Source organism: Lathyrus oleraceus, chromosome 4 (genome assembly GCF_024323335.1).
Source record: "Lathyrus oleraceus cultivar Zhongwan6 chromosome 4, CAAS_Psat_ZW6_1.0, whole genome shotgun sequence".
NCBI classification, from domain to species: domain Eukaryota; kingdom Viridiplantae; phylum Streptophyta; class Magnoliopsida; order Fabales; family Fabaceae; genus Lathyrus; species Lathyrus oleraceus.
In genome coordinates, this window is record NC_066582.1 from 450,631,282 (window position 1) to 450,653,428 (window position 22,147).

Below are 22,147 nucleotides of genomic sequence, written 5' to 3' on the forward strand. Positions count from 1 at the left end.
TAATCATGGGCCTTGAATTATCAATTGCAAACCATGACAAACTAAAGTCATTTTCCAACCTTGTTTCTTTACAAACCATAAACCATTTGTTACAATACTTCATTCCACCACACAATCCCATTCAAGTCAATTTACACATGTTTCAATTACAATTTCAATTCAAACACTTCATCCAAACCAAAATAATGTTCACATTGTATATAATCCCATTTCAATTTATCGTATCTACCTTATTCAACTCTCCACTTTCATTTCTATTTTTATTTCCTTTCACTGATTTCATCATAAGCCATAAATCAACCAATCCAATAACATTCATCATTTTAAATATTCAAGTGTCATACAAATCTCAAATTCAATAACTTTCCAACACTTCCATTATAACCCAATTCAATACTTTCATTCAATATCATTCATTACATTACATTCCTACAAAGAAAATCTACAAAGTCTAAACCACTAAATCCATCAAACTCTAAGCAAGTTGATTCACCAAGACTTTAACTCGGACCAAGCATTGCATTTGTTGCCTGATGCCAACTGAAACACTGCGTTTCCTTAGCAAAATCATTTCCTTGCACTTATCCAATTAACCATGGCCCTGCCGAAGACCAAATACTTTACATAATTAGGGCAACCAAACTCAAAACATCACCTTTACTGCAAACCAAACTTTGCCCTGCAGAAGTTCATGACAACATACTCTACATAATTTTGACCACAACAAACATTGCCTGACACCTCTTTAACAACAAATTGTCTTGCATAATTAAATAAAATAATTGAGCTGCTTGCATTTTTGTGTAGTAGCATACCTAACTGAATTCCACTATAAGCTAACAAACGGCACCACACGGAATCGAAACCTCATTAACATATTAACTTCATAATAACTAACTCTAACCGACTAGGATTCCATTTGCAACTAACATGTGAATCTCGGGTGAATTTCATGAACATTTGATAACATAATTCAACGCTATAAATCAAGGGTTGGACGCATCAGAGAGGAAAATCAAAAACTCTGAAGCATTTTGCACGCATCCTCATCCTCATCCAGATTCTACAAAAGCTTCAACCGAACCTCCATTCTGTAGGAGCTTCGGCCGAACCTTCATCCAGCAAAAGTTCAACCAAATCTTCAGTCTACAAAGGCTTCAATCACAAGAGAGAAGGCATCATTTCCACCATTTTGTTTCCGAGTTTCAGAATCAAAAACGAAAGCTACATCTAGAAGAAGAAAAGAAAAAGATAAGGAAATGCGGATCAAAGGTCAAACATATCACCTGGAATCTGGAGGATCAACAAAAATGCATCAATCTGGTAGGTTCTCTCTCCTTCAATCCCTCCTTTATAAGCACAATCGAATTCAATTTGTCGTGGATCGAGTCCACTCGTTGGTGCGAAGTGTTCATTTTGTGTCTCCTAGAGTTCGTTGTGTTTGACCGAAAGGAGAGCAGGCTCTTGGCGTTTCATGGAAAGTGAACGAAATTAGACATGGACCTTGAAGGAAGCGTGGAGACAAGTGGCAAGGACAAAGGCACGGCGCCGTGGGGAGTCTTTTTCGTGTTTGACTTTGTTGGAAAAGCTTAGTGTTTGGTTTCAGTTACGTAGGGCAAGGAAGGATGGATTGGACCTTGGCTTGGAGGCTTGGGCCTAAGGCCCAAACGTTGGTGCATTTGCTTCCTATGCCCCACTAGTCTAGTTTCTTTGGATTTTTTTGTTTTGGCTGTTTGCATGGAGGGATTTTGTGCCTAAGGCCCAACCACTGAGAATACTTTCCCTTGGTTATACACCCCTTCACAAGGCTGGGGTTAGAATGGGCCTCTGAGCCCATTTACTTCACAAACCCATGTTTTCTAATTCTGCACCCTTTTTAGCTTAATCATATTAGACTTTGGTTTAATTAGGATTAATGTTTGTTAATAAGGTTAATCAAATTCTTAGGATTTTATTAAATTCTTAGAACTTTAATTAGACTTTTAGAAATAGAATTTAGGATTTAGTTAGACTTTAGTATAGTTTACTAATTAGATTTTAATATAGTTTTAATTAGATTAGAAATTAGGAAGTAATTCAATTTTGATTAATTTTAGAATTTAGTTAATTTCTATCATGAGGTTAAATGGATTTTAGGACTTAATAAAATTTTAGGTTCTAGTTATATTTTCTAATTAGGATTTATTTTTTTGTTCCTAATTGAATAATTGCATGTGAAATGACCATTTTGTACTTAGGGGTTTGTTTTGTTGTTTTAGCCATAGAGATGTATGCTCCTCTAAGACTAATTTTTTACTTAGAATGATAGGTAGTTTTAATCAATTTTTTCATAAACATCTGATTAATATGACATGCCCCCTTAGGAATAGCTTGTGCATACTTTTATACCTTGATTAGGCTCATATTTTCAAGTTAATTCGCACCCTCGATTCAAGTTGATCAAAAGCAAGTTTGATTAACTAAATCCTTTGATTAATGTGTAATCCCATAAACAATTCAAGTGATCAAAAGTCCCTTGATCACTTGATAGGATTATCTCTAATGATGTGGATCTCCAAGCTTCAAGTCCAGACTTTCATGTAAGGCATCCCAGTCAAATCAAGCAGCGGATTATACAAGATACATCAAAGGTCAACATTTGGTAACTACGATTCAAATTATACATCACGAGCCTTAAGTAATGAGGAATGATGAGTCGTCATTTCTCATATCCTTGTCTAGAGTGACTTTGCGTACGGGGCGTAAGCCTTATCTATTCAAAGCATTCACCCTTATTCATAGACTTTAGTGCAATGCGAATCAAACAAAGTGTCAAATCTTCTTCATATAAAGTAACGTATATTCAAGGACCAACAATGAGGATTCTTCTCCAAGAACTTGTCAATTATGATGAAAACAAACGCCATGAGCCTTAAGTAATGAGGAATGATGAGACAGAGTTTCTCCTACCCTCATCTAGAGTGACTTTGCATACTGGGCGTAAGCCTTAGCTATTCAAAGCATTCACCCTCATTCATAGACTTTAGTGTGATTCTTATCAGACAACTGTCAAACACTCTTCATATTCCATTATCAATCAATCACTTCTTTTGCCTTAATCATCTTGTTGACATCCCTAGTAGGCTGAACTACGATTGCTCTGACTTTCTCATTGCATGGTGAGAATACGTAGGCACGAGAATTCAGATTCTCCATAAGCTAACTTATTTATTTCCACTTCACTTCTTCATTCCTCAATCAATACCATCTTTTGAGATCAAATAACACTTTTACTTGGACATCATGCACATCCTTTTAGGATGATATAATAGCATTCCACCTTGTGAACCAAGAGTTTTTTGGCTCATACCCAAACATTTAATTCCTTCTTTTTTGGCTAAGACACATGTTTACTCTTCGCTTCAGAGTCTATCCCTTCATGGATCCAAGATATCATTCTCCTTTGATTTCAAATTAAATGTTCCCCAGTAAGTGATATACTATTCCTTATACTAAAACAACATTGCAGCTAATCCTTGAAGTTGTGACTATCTTGTGATTCCTTGTTGCTTAGACTAACACTTCTCTCTTTGTTTCCATTGCAATTAATCTTTGAAATTGTGTTTGCCTTGTGAGTCCCTGTTGCTTAGACAAACACTCTTTTGTTATCATTATGTTGGTACAAGTTATACTTTTTATCACTTTCAATCTCTCTCATTTGTTCTCGTGGTTCCATGAACTACAAATGCTTTAACTTTCTCATTGCACGATGAGAATATGTAGCCACAAGGCTTCAAACCCTTGGCGAGCACAACCCTAATTATTTCTTCTGCCTTAGGGAATCATTAATATCTTTTATGAACCATCATCTTCCTTCAATCATTGAACCATTCACTCCATGTGATATACCTATATCTTTGAGCCAAATACATTATCTCTTTGAGCTCCATCTTGTGTCACCTTGTGAACTAAGAGCTGTTTGGCTCGTACCCAAACACTTAATTCTCTTTATTTTCGGCTATACCATATAGTGGCAGACGCTTCCGGCTAGTCCACATATTGGTCAACGCCAGTTTTACTCTTGGGTTCAAATTTCTTCTTTTTTTGGAGTTCAAAACATATAATCCTTTGGTTTAGACCATACATTTATCACTCTTCTTTTCACCTCCCATCATTAGTCCCATGAACTATGAAGCTCTGGATTCCTTATTGCACTATAAGGATACGCAGGCATGAGGGCCCTAATCCTTACCGAGCACTTTAGCTATTTCTTTTTCCTTTTCCCTTATCCTTTCGCGAGTAATCTTCAGATCTAACACCCATTCGAGCAAGAACAATCAAAATGAATCCCATGGAGTACCATGGATGTAAGGGGTGTTAATACCTTCCTCTTGCATAACCGACTTCCTTACCCAAATATCTTTTTCCCTGGGTTTTATTTATATTTTCCCTTTCCTTCGGGAATAAATAAAGTTCAATGGCGACTCTGTTGTATGTTCGAGTGTGCGATGCGTTCAGGTATATTTCCGCTAGCTTCAACTGGCGACTCTGCTGGGGAGACTTTGCTACTTGAAGTGCTTCCTAGTCGTTAAAAGGAGTCGAGACTAGTTTTGGTTGTTTGCGCTTGTGTTAGGTGTTTATCTTTACGCTTTACTCGCTTTATATTATTCACCATTTGTTTTATTATTTTTATATTCTATACCTGAGCTTGAGTACAGACACAACATAATAATACAGCTAGATTCGTGTTTGACCTCCATGGAGTTATTTTACGATCATGGTTGGCGCTAGACGTCACACCTAGAGTAGATCCTATTGGGAGCATCATTGTCCGACGAGTCATTCGTCCAAGGCAATGGTATCTCAAAATGGGTCATTGACTCTAGGAACCTTTTAGGATTATCCTTTGAGGATAGTACATACCTGTGAGGGGGATATTGGGTTTTTGTAGGAAACCAAGACTCTTCATACCTGTCTCTTGTGTATACGTCGGACCTTTGAACTTGCAACAAACAGAATATGCAGTTTATCCAGAATATGTTGGAACTCTGATTATATGATGTCTCATTGTTGCATCATATGGCATCATTGCATCATAATGTTTGATTTTTCTTGTTACATTTGCATTTTTCAGGGACGCTCAGTTGTCAGTTGAAGTTGTGTACTCAGTTATGGAGAAGATTGACAGGAGGAACACATATCAATACAAGTTAAGGGACTCTAAGTTTGATGAGCTAAGGAAGCTTGGTGACTTCTTGGTTTATGACTATAGGATGGCCTTTAAAAAGGCTTATGGTAATCTGTTGGGGGTTATGGCTACTAAGGAAAGTACAGGGTTGATCTTCACTTTTGCGCAGTTCTATGATCCCACATTGCAATTTTTCACATTCCAAGACTTTCTTCTAGCTCCCACATTGGAAGAATTTGCTCACTTACTCCAGTTGTCGGTTAAGGATCAGGTACCTTACACGAATGAAGATGGTTTCCTTGATTCTGTTGTGATAGCATAAACCTTGCATATAAAGAAGGATTTGGTTGATTCTAGCTTTCGGGTTAAGGGTAATGCCAAGGGTCTTTCGTCCAAGTTTTTGTTCGAGAAAACCACTTTGTTTGCCAATAGTGGAAGTTGGGATGCCTTTTATGCTAGCTTCACCTTGCTCATCTATGGTCTAGTGCTATTTTCGAGTGTTGAAGGGTTAATCGACAAGATCGTCATCACCATTTTTATCTCTTAGAATTCATTTCATACATTACTAGCTGATGTTTTCTTCTCTTTCCATTGGAAAACATGAAGAAGGGTGGGACTATTAACTGTTGCATTCCTCTATTCCATAAGTGGATCATGACTCACTTGCCAAAGAGAGGACCATTTGCTGATAATGTTGGGGCATTGAAATGGTCACAGAGGTTGATGTCTTTGGATGCTGAAGATGTTATCTGGTATAGTCGTGATTATATTGGGGTTGAACCTATCTTCTATTGTGGGGGTTTTCAAAATGTTCCTTTTATCAATACTAAAGGGGGGTTGATCAACTACAACCATGTTTTCTCACTTCGTCAGTTAGGGTATCCATTGAAAGAAAAGCCTGAAGACTGACAACTAAAAGAATTACTTATAGATGAAGGGGTTGAGAATATTGATATGATGAAGAAATTACACTGATCATGGGGTAAGATCCATCGTATTGGGAAGAAGGAATTGGGCAAGCATACATGCATCGTGACAGTATCATATTCAGCTTGGGTTAAGTCGGGAGCCAAGATGATTAAGTTGCCATACCCATGGGAACCTTCCATGAGTTTCAAGACCATCAAGCCACTTGTTGCTACTATCTCTAAAGTGGACCGTCTCAAAGAGACTATCAAGACATTGGAGAAGGAGAATACCAATCTCTATTCTAGTATGGGAAAAGTCACACTGGAGAAGGAAACTTTGAAGCTTAATCTTAGTCAAAAGAGGGAGCGAGTTATCAAAGCGCACACTGATATTCAAATTGAACAACATAAAAGAATAAAGGTATGAGAGGTTTTGAAGGTAACTTATGAGAACCTTGTAGCCAAGAAGAAGCAGTTATCTGAAGCCTAATACCGCACATGCAAAATGGAGATTAGTTACCAAGATCAGATCAAGGATCTACATAACCAGTTAGAGAAATTCCATAAGGGGTTGAAGGAAGAGCAAAGTCATGTCAAACAGCTAGAAGTCACTTTTTCACAGCACCAGAGCAATCTCGACAAAAGGTTTAAGGAGATTCGAGAACTGAGAGGTCAAGCACACCAGAGTTTGGAAGATAGGAATCAGCTGAAGGAAGAAGCCACTCATTGGGAGACTCACAGTCGTCAGCTTCAGGTTCTCCTGGATCAAAAGGAGGTGTTTCTACAGGATCTCTTAAGCGGACCCAATCATTATCTATTGTACAACCTTGTTAAGGATGCACAGTACTGGAACGACAGGCACGCACGCTTGGTCATATTTATTGACCATGCTCTTGAGGACCTTCTTGGATTGCTAGAGAAGGCATATGCTGACATGTTTCCCCAAACACTCTGTGGGCTGTTTTTCATTTTGTATTAGTGTGTAAGGTTATATTTAAAAGAATCAATGATAATCTTCTTGTATTTCATTGAACAAAATTTTGAGTTATAATAATTTTTATTGTTTGTTCCTCAAATGAATAAGAGAGATTTTGTTGAAATAGTTTTGTTGTCTACTCCTACTAACTGTATGACTATATATGCATACTGACACACTGACTCCCTCGAGAAAAAAATGTGTTTCTACTTGCATGCATTTATACATTCACACATCCATGCATTTTTTCTAACAAGAAAACAAAATTCGTACCCTAGCAATCTTTCCACAGCAACTACGACGACTCGACATCTCTATTTTACCCGTGCAAACAAGTCTAAACTCATGGCTGATTTTGAAACTGAGAATGTTGTTGTTAAGGAAACCTTGGCTTAAGTCCAAGGTGAGATGAACTTTTTCCAGGGTAATATGGAGACCATCATGGAATATCTCCAAACTCAGAGTATGCATGTACTGGAGTACAGGGTTGGCAGGTGCGTACGAAAGCATATGAACCCGAATCAATATCAAGCTTCCCAATTTGCCTACCCTAGGGCAACTTCTGTTCTTATGCTTTCGTATGCACCTGCCAACCCTGTACTCCAGTACGTGTAGGTTGGGGCACATCAGGACCTAATGCTCAAGTTGGAGGGAAATTCCTTCAAATGATGAATAATGCTCCCCAAATGGTGCATCATGGTTTTTCTTACCCGCCACGGATGTTGTTTACTCCCTAAACTGTACCTACTCAGGCATTTGCTCACGACACCTCTTGACCATCCAGTCAGGTCATCATTCCCAATGCAACTCCAGCTCGGTCAGTGGACTACTCGTTGTTAGATGACAGAATAAGGGCTATCGAAGGTTTCTCCGCCTTCGGCATGGACGCCAGAGATTTCTGTTTGGTTTCAAACGCGGTACTCCCTCAGAAGTTCAAAGTACCAGATTTGCCAAAGTACAAGGGACTAAGTTGTCCTCAAAGTCACCTTACGATGTATTGCAGAAAGATGGAATCGTAGATTGGCAATGATGATTTGTTGATCCATTGTTTCCAAGACAATCTTTTTGGGGCTTCTTTGGATTGGTACATGGACTTAGAGCGTACCAAAGTCAGATCTTGGAGAGACTTATCTGAAGCGTTTTTGAAGTAGTATAAGTACAATCTTGACATAGCACCAACCAGGTTGTAGTTATAGAATCAGTCGCAGAAATCTAGTGAGACATTCAAAGAGTATGCTCAGCATTAGCGTGAAATGGCCTCTCAGGTTAGGCCAGTTTTGTCCGACAATGAGTTGGTTGACATCTTTATGGATACCCTACAGGGGTTGTATTTTGAGAAGATGATTGGTAGCTCCTCATCCAATTTTGCAAATATTGTGACTATCGGTGAAAGAATTAAGAATGGGGTTAAATCAGGGAAGGTTGCAGGTACTATTACTCAGCCAGCTGCGAATAAGAAATCGCATGGGGGTTTTACAAAGAAGAAGGAAGGTGATACAAGTGTTGTAATGGAAAATGTTCACCCTCAGTATAAGGTTCCTATGGCTCCCATGCCATAGTATCCTTATCCGTATGTTGTCGTCGCCCAGTATTAACAACCTCTTTTTCAGTATCAACCGCATAATCGTAATCAACAATCAGCATCGGCTCAGTCTGCTCAAACTCAACAAAATACTCGTGATAATAGAGGGCAAGGTCAAGGATAGAACAACAGGAACAATTGTGGTAAGTGTCTTCATATTGACAAGATCCTGGTACCATATGTTGAATTGGTGCCATATCTGATTCATGTGGGGGCTCTTGTTCCAAAAGAACTTCCTCAGGCCATACCTCCTTATCATCCCAAGCATAACCCTAGTGCCTCATGCGCCTTCCACGTCGGGTATATAGGACACTCTACTGAATACTGTTGGACTCTCAAGAATAAAATTCAAGAGTTGATCAACCATAAGATTTTGTCTTTTTCAGAAGAGAAACCTAATTGAAGACAACCCCTCTGCCGAATCATGGTGGACCAGCAGTCAGTGTTATAATCAAAGAAGAGGCTGCAGAATATGTCAGGAAGGCCGATGATGTTTGTGGTATTCATGATGATTGTGTGGTATGTAGGCCTGACCTTGATTATTGTGGCATCCTGAAGGGTTGTGTGCAGAATTTGATGAATCAAAGGTTGGTGCAGTTCTCCATATCCAAGGCAGTTGAAGAGATTGTTGTTATTGAGCCTATAACCATTGTGTACAGGAAAAATAAGATTGAAGCTCCTCCCAAGAGGATCCAGCCTATCCATATCCATGTTCCTGGTCCGTTCCCGTATCAAAACACCAAGGTGGTGCCTTGGAGGTATGAGACAAATGCGTACGTGGGTGGAAAAGTGCTTTAAATTCCTGATACTGAGATTGTTAATATAACTGGAACATGAGGCATGACTCAAAGTGGCCGTGTATTCAATCCGAAGTACACTCCTAGGGTGTCTTCATCACTCACAATTGTCCCTCATAAGGAGAAGGGGCTTCCTACTCCTCCTCCGTAGGCAGGGGCATTTGTACCTGCCACTCCGATCGTGACGATTGTTCCAACGGTAACGAAGGTTATTCCCGATAAAGCTATAGAATCTAAAACTTCCAAAGGTAAAGGGCCAATAAGTGAAGATAAACAGGTTGAAAGTCGCAAGAAAGGTATCTCTGTTGAGGAAGGCCAAGAATTCCTCAAATTGATCGAGAAGAGTGACTTCAAAATTGTTGATCAGCCAAGCCAAACTCCCTCCAAAATCTCCATATTATCCTTACTCCTGAGTTTTGAGCCTCGTCGTAAGGCATTGTTGAAAGTCTTGAATACTGCTCATGTGATGCAAGATATCACAGTCGATCAATTTGACGGCGTGGTCGCGAATATCACCACCAGCAAGTATTTAGGATTTAATGAAGTAGAATTACCTCTTGAGGGAAATGCTCATAATAAGGAATTACATATTTCAGTCATGTGTACAGATACCCTTTTATCTTGAGTTCTTGTTGATACAGGTTCCTCGCTTAATATGATGCCAAAACCTATATTGAGTTAGTTATAGTTTAAGGGGCCCGAGATGAGGACTAGTGCTCTGATTGTTAGAGCTTTTGATGGCTCTAAAAGGCAGGACTAGTGCTCTGTTTAGAATTTGAAGAGGTCAATTCAGCTACTTCTAATCATGATCAGTCATCTGCCACCATCCTATCTTCATTCAGAACCGCCAAGCAAACTCTGGAGAAAGGTTCGTTAGTTGGTTGGGGTCAAGTCGTCAATGTGACAGAGAAGCGCGACAGGTTCGGTATTGGCTATCGTCCATCAACTTGCAAAGCAAGTCCTAGGAAGCAGAAATTCAATCCTGCGAAGTTCAGCAATGCAGGTTTCCAAGATGATCATATCGTGGCAGTTATTGGAGAATCTAGCGGCAGCAAATAGGAGACTCCCAGTTTCATACACAGATGTTCTCTGGGGTTCAAGCTCACCAACTAGACGAATTTCGTGATTCCTATAGTGTATTCGGAGAAAACATAATACAATTTGTTTTCTTAATTCTTTGTCTTCGCCCGAGACAAGAGGATAGCTTGTAAAGTCCTCAATGTTTAAAAGTATTATGTGATTAAATAAAGAAAGTATTTTTTTGCATTCAAAATTTTTGTTCCTTTATTTCAGTTATTTTACTTTTCACCAAAATGAAATGGAAAAAGTTTCTTTTTATTTTTTCCACTTTATTAAAAAGCATACTAAAAATAAGCTCATTACACGCAGAGCACACAAAACCATTGATAACGACATGACAAGAATCGATTATAACTCTGGATTTCCAATTAACCAAGCTGAAGATGATAGTGAGAAAGATTGCGAATTATCAGCTGAACTAGCACGACTCCTTGAGCACGAAGAAAAATAGATTCATTCATACAAAGAACCAGTGGATGTTATCAACTTGGGTTCTGAAACTGATAAAAGGGAAGTAAAGATTGGGGCATCCCTTTCCGAGCTTGTACACTTCGAGTTGGTTAAGTTACTACATGAATATGTTGATGTCTTCACTTGGTCGTATCAAGATATGCCAGGGTTGGACACCAATATTGTTGAACATCACTTGCCACTCAAGCCTGAATGTCTTCCAGTCAAGCAGAAGCTCATAAGGACTAGACATGACATGGCACTCAAGATCAGAGAAGAGGTTAAGAAGCAGTTTGATGCTGATTTTTTTCCTATTTATGAGTATCCATAGTGGGCTTCTAATATCATTCCAGTTCGGAAGAAGGACAGAAAAGTCAGAATGTGTGTAGATTATTGAGACCTCAATAAAGCGAGTCCAAAGGATGATTTCCTTTTGCCTCATATTGATGTTTTGGTTGATAATACAATTATTTTTCCGTCTTTTTCTTCATGGATGGTTTCTCAGGGTATAACCAGATAAAGATATCGCCATATGATATGGAGAAGACAACTTTCATCACACCTTGGGGAACTTACTGCTACAAAGTAACGTTGTTCAGCTTAAAGAATGCAGGGGAAACATATCAACATGACATGGTAACCCTCTTTCATGATATGATTCATGAAGAGATTGATGTTTATGTGGATGACATGATTCCCAAATCCAAAAATGGAGATGATCACTTAGAACACCTGAGCGAACCAGGATAAACTCCTTGTGTTGTTAGCATTTATTTTTGTATGTGTAGTGTTGTAAAAAAAAATTATTATTGTGAAAAAAATTCAAACCCCCTTTCTTATTTTTCTCTACCTTCAATTGGTATCAGAGCGTAGGATCTGTTATTGATTTTTGAATCAAACACTTAATAGTGTAGAGAGACCCAGGGTGAGAAAAACCTCATGGCTAACACAAATGAAAGAGATAGCTACAATGAAAAACCTCCAGTTTTTGATGGAGAAATATTTGACTACTGGAAGGATAGAATTGTAAGTTTTTTCCTAGGCTACAACGTTGATCTTTGGGATATGGTTATTAATGTCTATGAGATACCAAACTCTGAACTTGGTATTCCCATTCCAAGAAGAAAAATGAATGACAATCAGAAGCATGATTTCAAGAATCACCATAAAGCAAGAACCATTTTGTTAAACACCATCTCATACAACGAGTACGAGAAGATAACCAACAGGGAAACAACCAAAGAGATCTTTGACTCCCTGAAAATAACGCACGAAGGCAATAATCAAGTTAATGAGACTAAGGCTCTACCTTAATCCATAAATATGAAGCCTTCAAAATGGAAGATGATGAAGCTATTGAAGTGATGTTCTCAAGGTTCCAAACCTTAGTTGCAGGACTCAAGGTTCTGGACAAAGGATACACTACATTAGATCATGTCAAGAAGATAATCAGAAGTCTTCCCAATAAGTGGATACCTATGGTTACTACTATGAAGTTATCCAAGGATCTGAACAACATAAGTCTTGAAGAACTTATCAGCTCTCTCAGAAGTCATGAAATAGAGCTTGAAGAAGATGAACCTCAAAAGAAAAGCAAATATGTGAATCTAAAGTCTATATCAGAAAGAAGAAAGATAGAAAGGAATAAAGCCTTTCAAGTGAAGAAGAAGAAGCTAATGACTCTGAGAATGAAGATTCTGATGGTGAAGAAGAATTATCTCTTCTTTCTAGAAGAATCAAATAACTCTGGAGAAAAAGACAAAACAACTTCATAAGGCCCAGACCAAAGGGAGACCATCCAAATTTAACCTCTAGAGGTAGACCCAACAAGGAAGTTATATGCTATGAATTCAAAGAGCCCGAACACTACAGAAATGAATGTAAAAAGTTAAAGAAGGATAGCTCCAGAAAAGAAAGCTTCAAGAAGAATTATTTCAAAGCAAAGAAGAAAGGACTCATGGCAACACGGGATGATTCTGAATCTGAAGCTTCAGCATCTGATTTTGAAGAGGAGCAGGCAAATGTAGCATTCATGGCAACTACCTCTGAAAGTTCATATGAAACAGAGTCTGACTCTGAAGAGATATCCTATGCAGCAGAGTTGAAACACCAGTCATGGTACCTGGACTCTGGATGCTCGCGACACATGACGGGAAGAAAGCATATGTTCCAAAGCCTGGAACTTAAAGATGTTGGCTTTGTAGGCTTTTGAGGAAATCAGAAAGGAAGAATCAGAGGATCTGGAACAGTTGGTAATGGATCTCTTCCCTCTATTTCTGATGTCCTCTATGTTGAGGGATTAATGTATAACTTGTTATCCATAAGTCAATTAAGTGATAACGGCTGTGATATAATCTTTAATAAAAAACGTGCAAACCTGTTAATAAAAAAATGGCACAAACCTTTTCACTAGAAAGAGGAAGAAAAACATTTATCAAATAAAGCTTTCAGATTTGGAAAATCAAAATGTAAAATGCTTGATGTCTGTAAATGAAGAACAATGGGTGTGGCATAGACGCTTTGGTCACATTAGCTTGAGGAGGATTTCTCAACTAAATAAATTTGAGCTAGTTAGAGGCATACCGAAGCTGAAGTTCTCTTTAGATGCTCTTTGTGAAGCATGTCAGAAAGGTAAATTTTCTAAAAACAACTTTCAAAATAAAAATGTTGTTTCTACCTCTAAACCTCTGGAACTTCTATACATTGATCTTTTTGGACCTGTTAAGACAACGCCAGTCAATGGTAAGAAGTATATACTTGCATTGTTGATGATTATAGTCGTTGGACATGGGTAAGATTCTTAAGGCACAAGAATGAGTCACATTTTGTGTTCACCAGTTTCTATTCAAAAGTGCAAAATGAATTTGACTCTAAAATCATCAGAGTCAGAAGTGATCATGGTGGCGAATTTGAAAACAAAATTTTTGAAGAACTTTTTGACTCTAATGGAATATCCCATGATTTCTCCTATTCTAGAACTCCACAACAAAATGGAGTTGTAGAAAGGAAGAATAAGACTCTCCAAGAAATGGCAAGAACCATGATCAATGAAACTAATGTGGCTAAGCACTTCTGGGCAGAAGTTGTGAATACAACATGTTACATTCAGAATAGAATCTCCATCAGACCTATTCTGAAGAAGACTCCTTATGAATTGTGCAAGGGAAGAAAACCCAACATTTCTTATTTTCATCCTTTTGGATGTTCTTGTTTTATTCTGAATACTAAAGATAATCTGAACAAGTTTGTCTCTAAGGCACAAAAGTGTATTGTGTTGGAATAATCATAATGTTCTAAAGGATATATAGTATACAATACAGAAACACAAATTGTGGAAGAATCAGTACATGTCATATTTGATGACAAGCTTGACTCTGAAAAGTCAAAGCTATTTGAGAAATTTGCAAATCTGGAGATAACACTTGCAGGTTCTGACGAAAAGACCAAAGAATCTGAAGAAACAGAAAGAGGAACTTCAGAAGCAGCTAAAATCACAATCAATCAGAAAAGACAAAGAAACAGGCAGAGTTTTTTTTGAAGAATTGATTCTGGGAAACAAGAATGAGCCTGTTAGAACAACATCAACATTCAAAGTTTATGAAGAGATACTTCTGGGACTAATATCTCTGATAGAGCCAACATCCCGTGAAGAAGCTCTTCAAGATAAAAAATGGATTCTGGCAATGAAAGAAGAACTTGATCAGTTTTCCAAGAATGACGTTTGAGATCTTGTACCAATACCCAAGGGAACCCATCTGATTGGAACCAAATGGGTCTATAGAAACAAGCTAAATGAAAAAGGTGAAATGGTCAGAAGCAAAGCACGACTGGTGTAACAAGGTTATATTCAACAAGAAGGAATTGACTACAATGAAACCTTTTCTCCAATCGCAAGGTTAGAATCTATTCATCTTCTAGTATCTTTTGTTGTAAACTATTCCATTAAACCATATCATATGGACGTCAAAAACGTGTTTCTGAATGGTTATATTTATGAAGAAGTGTATGTCCATCAACCTCCTGGATTTGAAAATTCAAAAATTCCAGAACATGTTTTTAAACTTAAAAAATCTCTTTATGGTCTGAAACAAGCTCCTAGGGCTTGGTATGAAAGACTCAACTCATTTCTTTTGGAAAATGATTTCATCAGAGGCAAAGTGGACTCTACACTCTTTTGTAAAACATTAGAAACGATCTTATGATTTGTCAGATTTATGTTGATGACATAATATTTGGTTCTGCTAACCCCTCTATTTGCCAAGAATTTTCTGAGTTAATGTAGACAGAACTTAAGATGAGTCTGATGCAAGAACTAAAGTTCTTTCTGGGGATTCAAATTAATCAAACATCAGAAGCCACATATGTTTATCAAAGTAAATACATAAAATATATTCTGAAGAAATTTGACATGTCAGAAAGCAAACCATCCAAGACTCCCATGCATCCCACTTGCATTCTGGAGAAGGAAGAGGTAAGTCAAAAGGTTTGTCAGAAACTCTATCGTGGTATGATAGGTTCTCTCCTTTATCTTAATGTTTCTCGTCCAGATATATTATTTAGTGTATGTTTATGTGCTAGATTTCAGTAAGATCCAAGGGAATATCACTTAATTACTGTTAAGAGAATCCTTAGGCATCTGAAAGGAACACCTAACCTTGGCTTGATGTATAAGAAAACATCAGAGTACAAGCTTTCTGGGTATTCTGATGTAGATTACGCTGGAGATAGGTTGGAACGCAAAAACACATCTGGGAACTGTCAGTTTCTAGGAGGAAACCTCATCTTATGGGCAAGCAAAAGATAATCAACCATTGAACTATCAACTGAAGAAGCATAATACATTTCAGCTTTACTGTGCAACACTCAGATGCTCTGGATGAAGAATCAGCTTGAAGACTTTCAGATTTATGAGAGTAATATTCCTATCTTTTGTGATAATACGGCTGCTATATGCTTAAGTAAGAATCTAATTTTACATTCCAAAGCGAAGCACATGGAAATTAAACATCATTTTATCAGAGACTATGTTCAGAAAGGGATAATTATTTTAAAATTCATAGATACAAACCATCAATAGGCTGATATCTTTACAAAACCCTTTGTATAGCAGAGGAGCACAACAAGCAATCATCCCTCCTTTCTTAGCATTCCTGCAACTTAGATAATATTATACATCAGCCAAAAGGGTATGCACTGAATTCTTTGTGATGAAGATGCCAATGGTAGTCATGTCTATGAAATCATCCAAGTTTGGGAACATAACGATTCCATAAATGGCCAATGCAATCACAGCGTAACATACCTCCCAAATTTGAGCATCCAAAGAAGTATATGCCCTTTCTATGAGGAACTTGAGTGGGAACCCTTTGGTGTTTCCTTTGGCTTCTAGATTAGAGGTAATATCCTTCTTATTCATATGAAGGGAAGCAGCTAAAACATCATGCTTGAAAGACTCTTCCACACCCCTAAACGATAACTTATTCTTCATATGGATTCTAACAAGATGCTCAAACTCTTCCAACATTGGTTCTAGTTGGAAATCCGAGAATGTGAAACATCTCAATGGTGGATCATAGAGTTGGGCCAAAGTCACAAGTGCCAAAGAGTCCATTTTTTGACTTAAGAGACTGAGCAAATTCCCATAATCCTTCCCAAAGTTGATTCCACAGACTAGATGCATCTGAAAAACCACCTCACGTAAACTGGCTAACTGAGGGTCTTTGAACTTGTAGGAATAAGTGCTTTATTTGTTTGATCCCATACTTTTTGAATTCCTGCAACTGAGATTCTTAGATTCCCTAGAAACAAAAGAATGCAAATGTCATATTTATGAATATGAAATGCTTATGCATGGTTTCAGGATCACAGGTATAATCAAGTTCTCAGGTTGGTCATGACAACAGGTATCTCTGATTAACAGAACCCCATGGGTAGGCTCTATGGTTAGTAGGTTACTAGAGTCATGAGTCCTTTTCAAAAACATTATTGACATAACGAAGGATCATTGAACAATAATATCTTTGAAACGATCTCGTCTAGGTGAGGTCTTTGTATCATCCCAACGAGGAAGATACCTCGCAGGCTAATACTACGACAAAATTGACTCTAAGGTTCTAAAAGGTCCATAGAGTCATCAATCCAAATTGAAAATATTATCATCGTGACGAAGGCTCTTCGAACAATAACATCTCCAAGAGAATCTACTATAGGCAGGGGTATTTGTATCGTCCCAATGAGGAATGCACCTCACAGGCCAATACTACACAACCACTATCTTAGTCCTATGGTTTTCCTCAGATTCGGGTAGGGAGCCTATCTCACAAAAGTACCAATAATCAGAGATCCCTCATAGTGTCAATGGGCAACAGTTATAGCACAAAATAAAATAATGTAAGTGGAAGAAGACAATTAGAAAAGTTATTAATTTATTCGAAAAGTCAACTAAGTTAGGCTCGACTGTCTCTAGCTTGGAGCATTTTCCCTAGCAAAGTCGCCAGCTGTCGCATCTCGAAAAATATGATCTATTGCAAAGGCATTCGCACGCTCGCAGAAAACTGTTTCAAACAGAGTCTCCACCAAAATTTATTTATTCCAAAGAAGGAAAAGGAAAATATTGATAAAAACCTTAAGAGAAAAATAAGATGGTCGTCACAATCATATTCAGGTTCGAGAGTCGATTACACAAGAGGAAGTTATTAGCGCCCCTCACGTCCGTTGTACTCAACGAGAACCTCTTAGTTAAACTTGTGATTGAATGTTAGCCTATGTTAATTATTTTATTCAAATGATAAAGTGTAACAAGAAAAGAAAAAGGTCACAAAAAGGTTTTATTCGGGTACTTGACGAGATTGCGGATCTCGCTCCTACGTATCCTTGGGTACAATAAGTAACTCAAAGTTTCATAATTTGGGGGAAGGCTACAATTTATTGGTTTGTTTTATTGAACAAGTGTTTAGATCGCACTCTAACGGTTAAACATTGGCTTGTTTGCTTACGATGGAGACTTAAGCGCTAGTTTATATTCGCATTAGAATGGACTAAACAATTTTCTTTTGAAAAAGATTTTGATCACTCGGAGGCGAGAAATTAGGTTAATATGTTGAATGTTTTGTTGGGTGATGATTACTCGGATAGTCAAGTAAGGCAACTCGTACCCAAATAATAGAGGAGAGGAATCGAAGGTTCTAGACCATCTCCCTTTTCATCCTTAATTGCAAAGGACTTAATATTGTTAAGAGTGGAAGACGAATAATCTAATGGTCGAGTAAGGCAACTTGTATCCAAGAATTCAGGAAAGGGAATAGAAGGCTCTAGACCACTTTGTTTTTCGGACAAGTTATTATAAAATGGATTTTATTAGATTTAATTATGAAAGTGGTTTGAGGTGAATCGGATTAGAAGTTTTTTAAGGGATGACAATTGTTCGAATAGTCAAGTAAGGGAACTCGTACCCAAGCAATCAAGGAGAGGAGTCGAAGGCTCGAGACATCTCCCTTTTCATCTTTAGTGAAATAATGTTTAAGTATAATTAGATGTTTTATATTGAATTAGGAAGAGTATTCGATGTTGATTGAGGTTTTAATTTACGTTTGAAGCGGAATGGGATTTGGAAATGGTTTGAGAGAAAAATCATTTGGCGTTTGACCAAGGGTTTTGTATATTAAAAAGTCTATTTTAAATTATATTATCATATGGTAATTAAATACAAAGATAATTACAAATGCACAATTAAGTAAAAGGTGTCATGGATACAAAAATGCATAGTTAAATATGTAAGCAATCAAATGAAAATCAATAATTAATTAGGATTTAATTAAATTACTTAAATAAGGTAGTTAAAAAAATGATTATCAAAATTTATTAATCAAGTTGATAATTAACAATATTAATCACATCTAATTATTAAATTTAACTAATTAAAAAAATCTAATTAATTAAGTTAAGAGAAAAAAACAATATAGGGTGAAATTTAACATGGGCTTAATAAAAGAAAAACATAAACAAATCAAAGACCCAAAAAAACAAAGTAAAAAAAACTAAAAGAAGTAACAGAAATATGGGGGTGCAATCGTGCCAACCTAAACTTTGAGGCCCAATACTAAGAGCGAATGGTCCACCAAGGGAAAGAGGAGTCAACAAACGTTGACTCAACCCTAAGCCCTTGGATCAGATGACCAACAGATAATAGAATTCATGCAGGTGCAGCGTATAATGATGATAAAGGAGACATCACACAATGTCCTAGGTCAAAAAGGTGAGTCAAACGATCTTATGACTGAGATGAAGCCACGCTAATGCCAAGTGTCATCAAATGATACCTCAACGGATGGCTTAAGCAAAGGAAAGAGGGACCATGTCTCTCTCAGCTCTCTCTCTCTCTCTCTCTCTATCTATCTATCTATCTCTCTATCTCTCTCTCTCTCTCTCTCTCTCTCTCTCTCTCTCTCTCTCTCTCTCTCTCTCTCTCTCTCTCTCCTCTCTCTCCTCTCTCTCTCTCTCGCTCTCTCTCTCTCTCTCTCTATCTCTATATATATATATATATATATATTATATATATATATATATATATATATATATATACTATATATATATATATATATATATATATCTATATATATATATATATATATATATATATATATATACATATATATATATATATATATATATATATATAGATATATATATATATATATATATATATATACATATATATATATATATATATATATATATATATATATATATATATATATATATATATATATATATATATATATATATATGAATAACATATTCTCTCCTCTCTCTGAATTGTTCCTCACCAGAGAAGCACCATGTCGGCAGCCCGCGGTGGCCGCCATTGTCTTATTCGGCCTCCCACGACCAACTAATACCCAGATTCAAAAACGCATAAAACTAACCCCCTCCCCCTCTTTTCCATCCCCCGATTCCAAATCCGAAGTTAATTTCAACATAAACCTAACCGTTTTCCCGGATTGAACTCATATAACTCAAAAACCCTAACAAAATATATAGTTTATACTTCAAGCAAAATAGCAATCAATGGAAGGTAGAGTGTTCTTAAGCATTACATAACGACACGGCAAAAAAAATCAAGCAAGGCAAGCCTCGTAGAAGATGAGGAATATTACCTCCAAGAAGGTTTTCCACAAACTTTCTCTTGGTTTGTTGCTTTGTGTTTTGTGTTGAATCCTCTCCTTTTTCCCTTTCTATTACTCGTGTTGTGTATTACTGTTCCTTGTTGTGTTTGGATTTGCTGGGTGGCTTAGCTCACTATCTCAGAGCTTCAATGTGAAGCTCTGAGTAGTCTAATATATGAGCTTTAGAATATAAGTTAGGGTAGGAATTCAAAGAGAAATAATACCAGTAGAAAATAATTATGCTCTAAACTCACGTAACTTAGTTCATATAGGAACTAAACTATAAGTGGATCGAGCTATGATTTCTGTAGAGTTTTAGCAGGAAAATTGTTGTAATTGTTGATGAAAATGAGTGAGAGTGAGGTATTTTTTTATAGTGGGACAGAGGTGAAAAAATAAAATCAGACTCGTGTGAGTCTCTTTCTGCAAGTGCGTGTGAGATTTGCTTGAATGAAAATATCTATGATGATTCGTGTGCGTAGAATCGTGTGAAAGAAAAAAAACGTTATACACAAATCTAAAATCCCTGATTTCAAGGGATTTCTAAATATGGTGTGAATTTGTTGTGTTTTTACAAATTATACCTTGGGATCCCTTGTGTGACTTGGTGAGTTTTGAGTGAATCAATATGGTTTCGAAAATGAACATGTTAGCTGCAGCCTATTGTTCCAATTAGCAAATTAATTTAATTTCATTTTTGAGGTATGATATGTGGTATGTTAATGTGTATGTTGAATGATGATGGTGGTGATATGTTTTGATGGAACGATTGCACGTCCCTTCTGCTCTCAGCATATTTTTTCAATTTGATTTTTAGAATGTATGTATGATGTATGGTGTTGCTGAGTTGGTTTAGACTTTTGGTTTGCAGGTTTATGCATGATGGTTTAATGTGCAAAGAGACTGATTTAAAATGGATGTGGGTGTGTGAGATGATGAAGGGACTATGTGGGGACCTCAACAAATAATAAATCTTGTTTTTTTATGATGTCAATGGATTATGAAAACTCTCTTTTTTTAGGCTTAATTACAACTTTGGTCCCCCTATTTTGCTTTTTCTTTAGTTTTGGTCCCCTTATTTTAAAAACCATATTTTTTGGTCTCCTTTTAAGTTTTTGTGTTGGATTTTAGTCCCCTAAAAAGGCACCAAAATCCAACCCAAAACTTTAGAAAGAACCAAAATTGCGATTTTTAAAATGAAGGGACCAAAACCCAAATAAAGACAAAATAGAGGGACCAAAATTGCAATTAAGCATTTTTTGTATTTTAGATGCATATGTAACAATGAGGTGATAACATTAATGTATTGGTGTTAATGCGTAAAAGATTGCCCACTTTATCTCAAACTTCACACTTTTAATTTTAAACTTAATTAATTTGAAGTGGATATACCAAGCATGAAAAAAAACAAAAAAAAAACATTTGAGTTTTCTTAATAGTTTTATATTGCAATATGCAAAAAAGTAAAAATCCAATGTGACCAAAAACATCAAAGTCAAAAAGTCAAAATTTGACTTTGTATTACCATTTAAATAAAGAACTTAGAATGCATATGAGAATTAATCGGACAATACACATGACAAGCTTAGACAAAATCATAAGAGAGTCAAACTCATAACTTTGACGTTATTCAACTGTATGCAGATGAATGGCCTATGAATGATGAAAAGAAGATGACCAAATGAAATGGTCATATGAATGCAGATAAAAAGAGAAAATAAGCAATGCAATTTTTAGGGTATGACAAATTTGGGGTATGACACACTTCTAGGCAAAAGCAGTGAATAATGCATGTTACATTTAAAACAGGATCTCTATAAGACATATTCTAGGTAAGACCCCTTATAAATAGTGGAAGAACAAAAAGCCTAACATCTCTTACTTTCATTCATTTGGTTGTATTTGTTTTATGCTCAATACTAAAGACAACTTAAACAAGTTTGATTATAAAGCTCAAAAGTCTATCATGTTAGGATACTCTAATAACTCAAAAGGCTACAGATTATATAACGCTAAAACCATA

At 36.8% G+C, this 22,147-nt stretch overlaps 2 long non-coding RNA genes across 2 annotated transcripts; one reads left to right on the top strand and one right to left on the bottom strand.

Moving 5' to 3' along the window:
* Positions 1-354: 354 nt before the first annotated feature.
* LOC127076046 (uncharacterized) lies at positions 355-1,740 on the bottom strand. The gene is made up of 2 exons (XR_007786747.1): positions 1,287-1,740; positions 355-1,155 (listed from the first exon to the last, which is right to left on the bottom strand). It is a non-coding gene; the product is annotated as an uncharacterized LOC127076046 (long non-coding RNA).
* On the top strand, positions 1,151-21,471 carry LOC127076047 (uncharacterized). Its single transcript, XR_007786748.1, has 2 exons — positions 1,151-1,323; positions 20,996-21,471. It is a non-coding gene; the product is annotated as an uncharacterized LOC127076047 (long non-coding RNA).
* Positions 21,472-22,147: the final 676 nt, after the last annotated feature.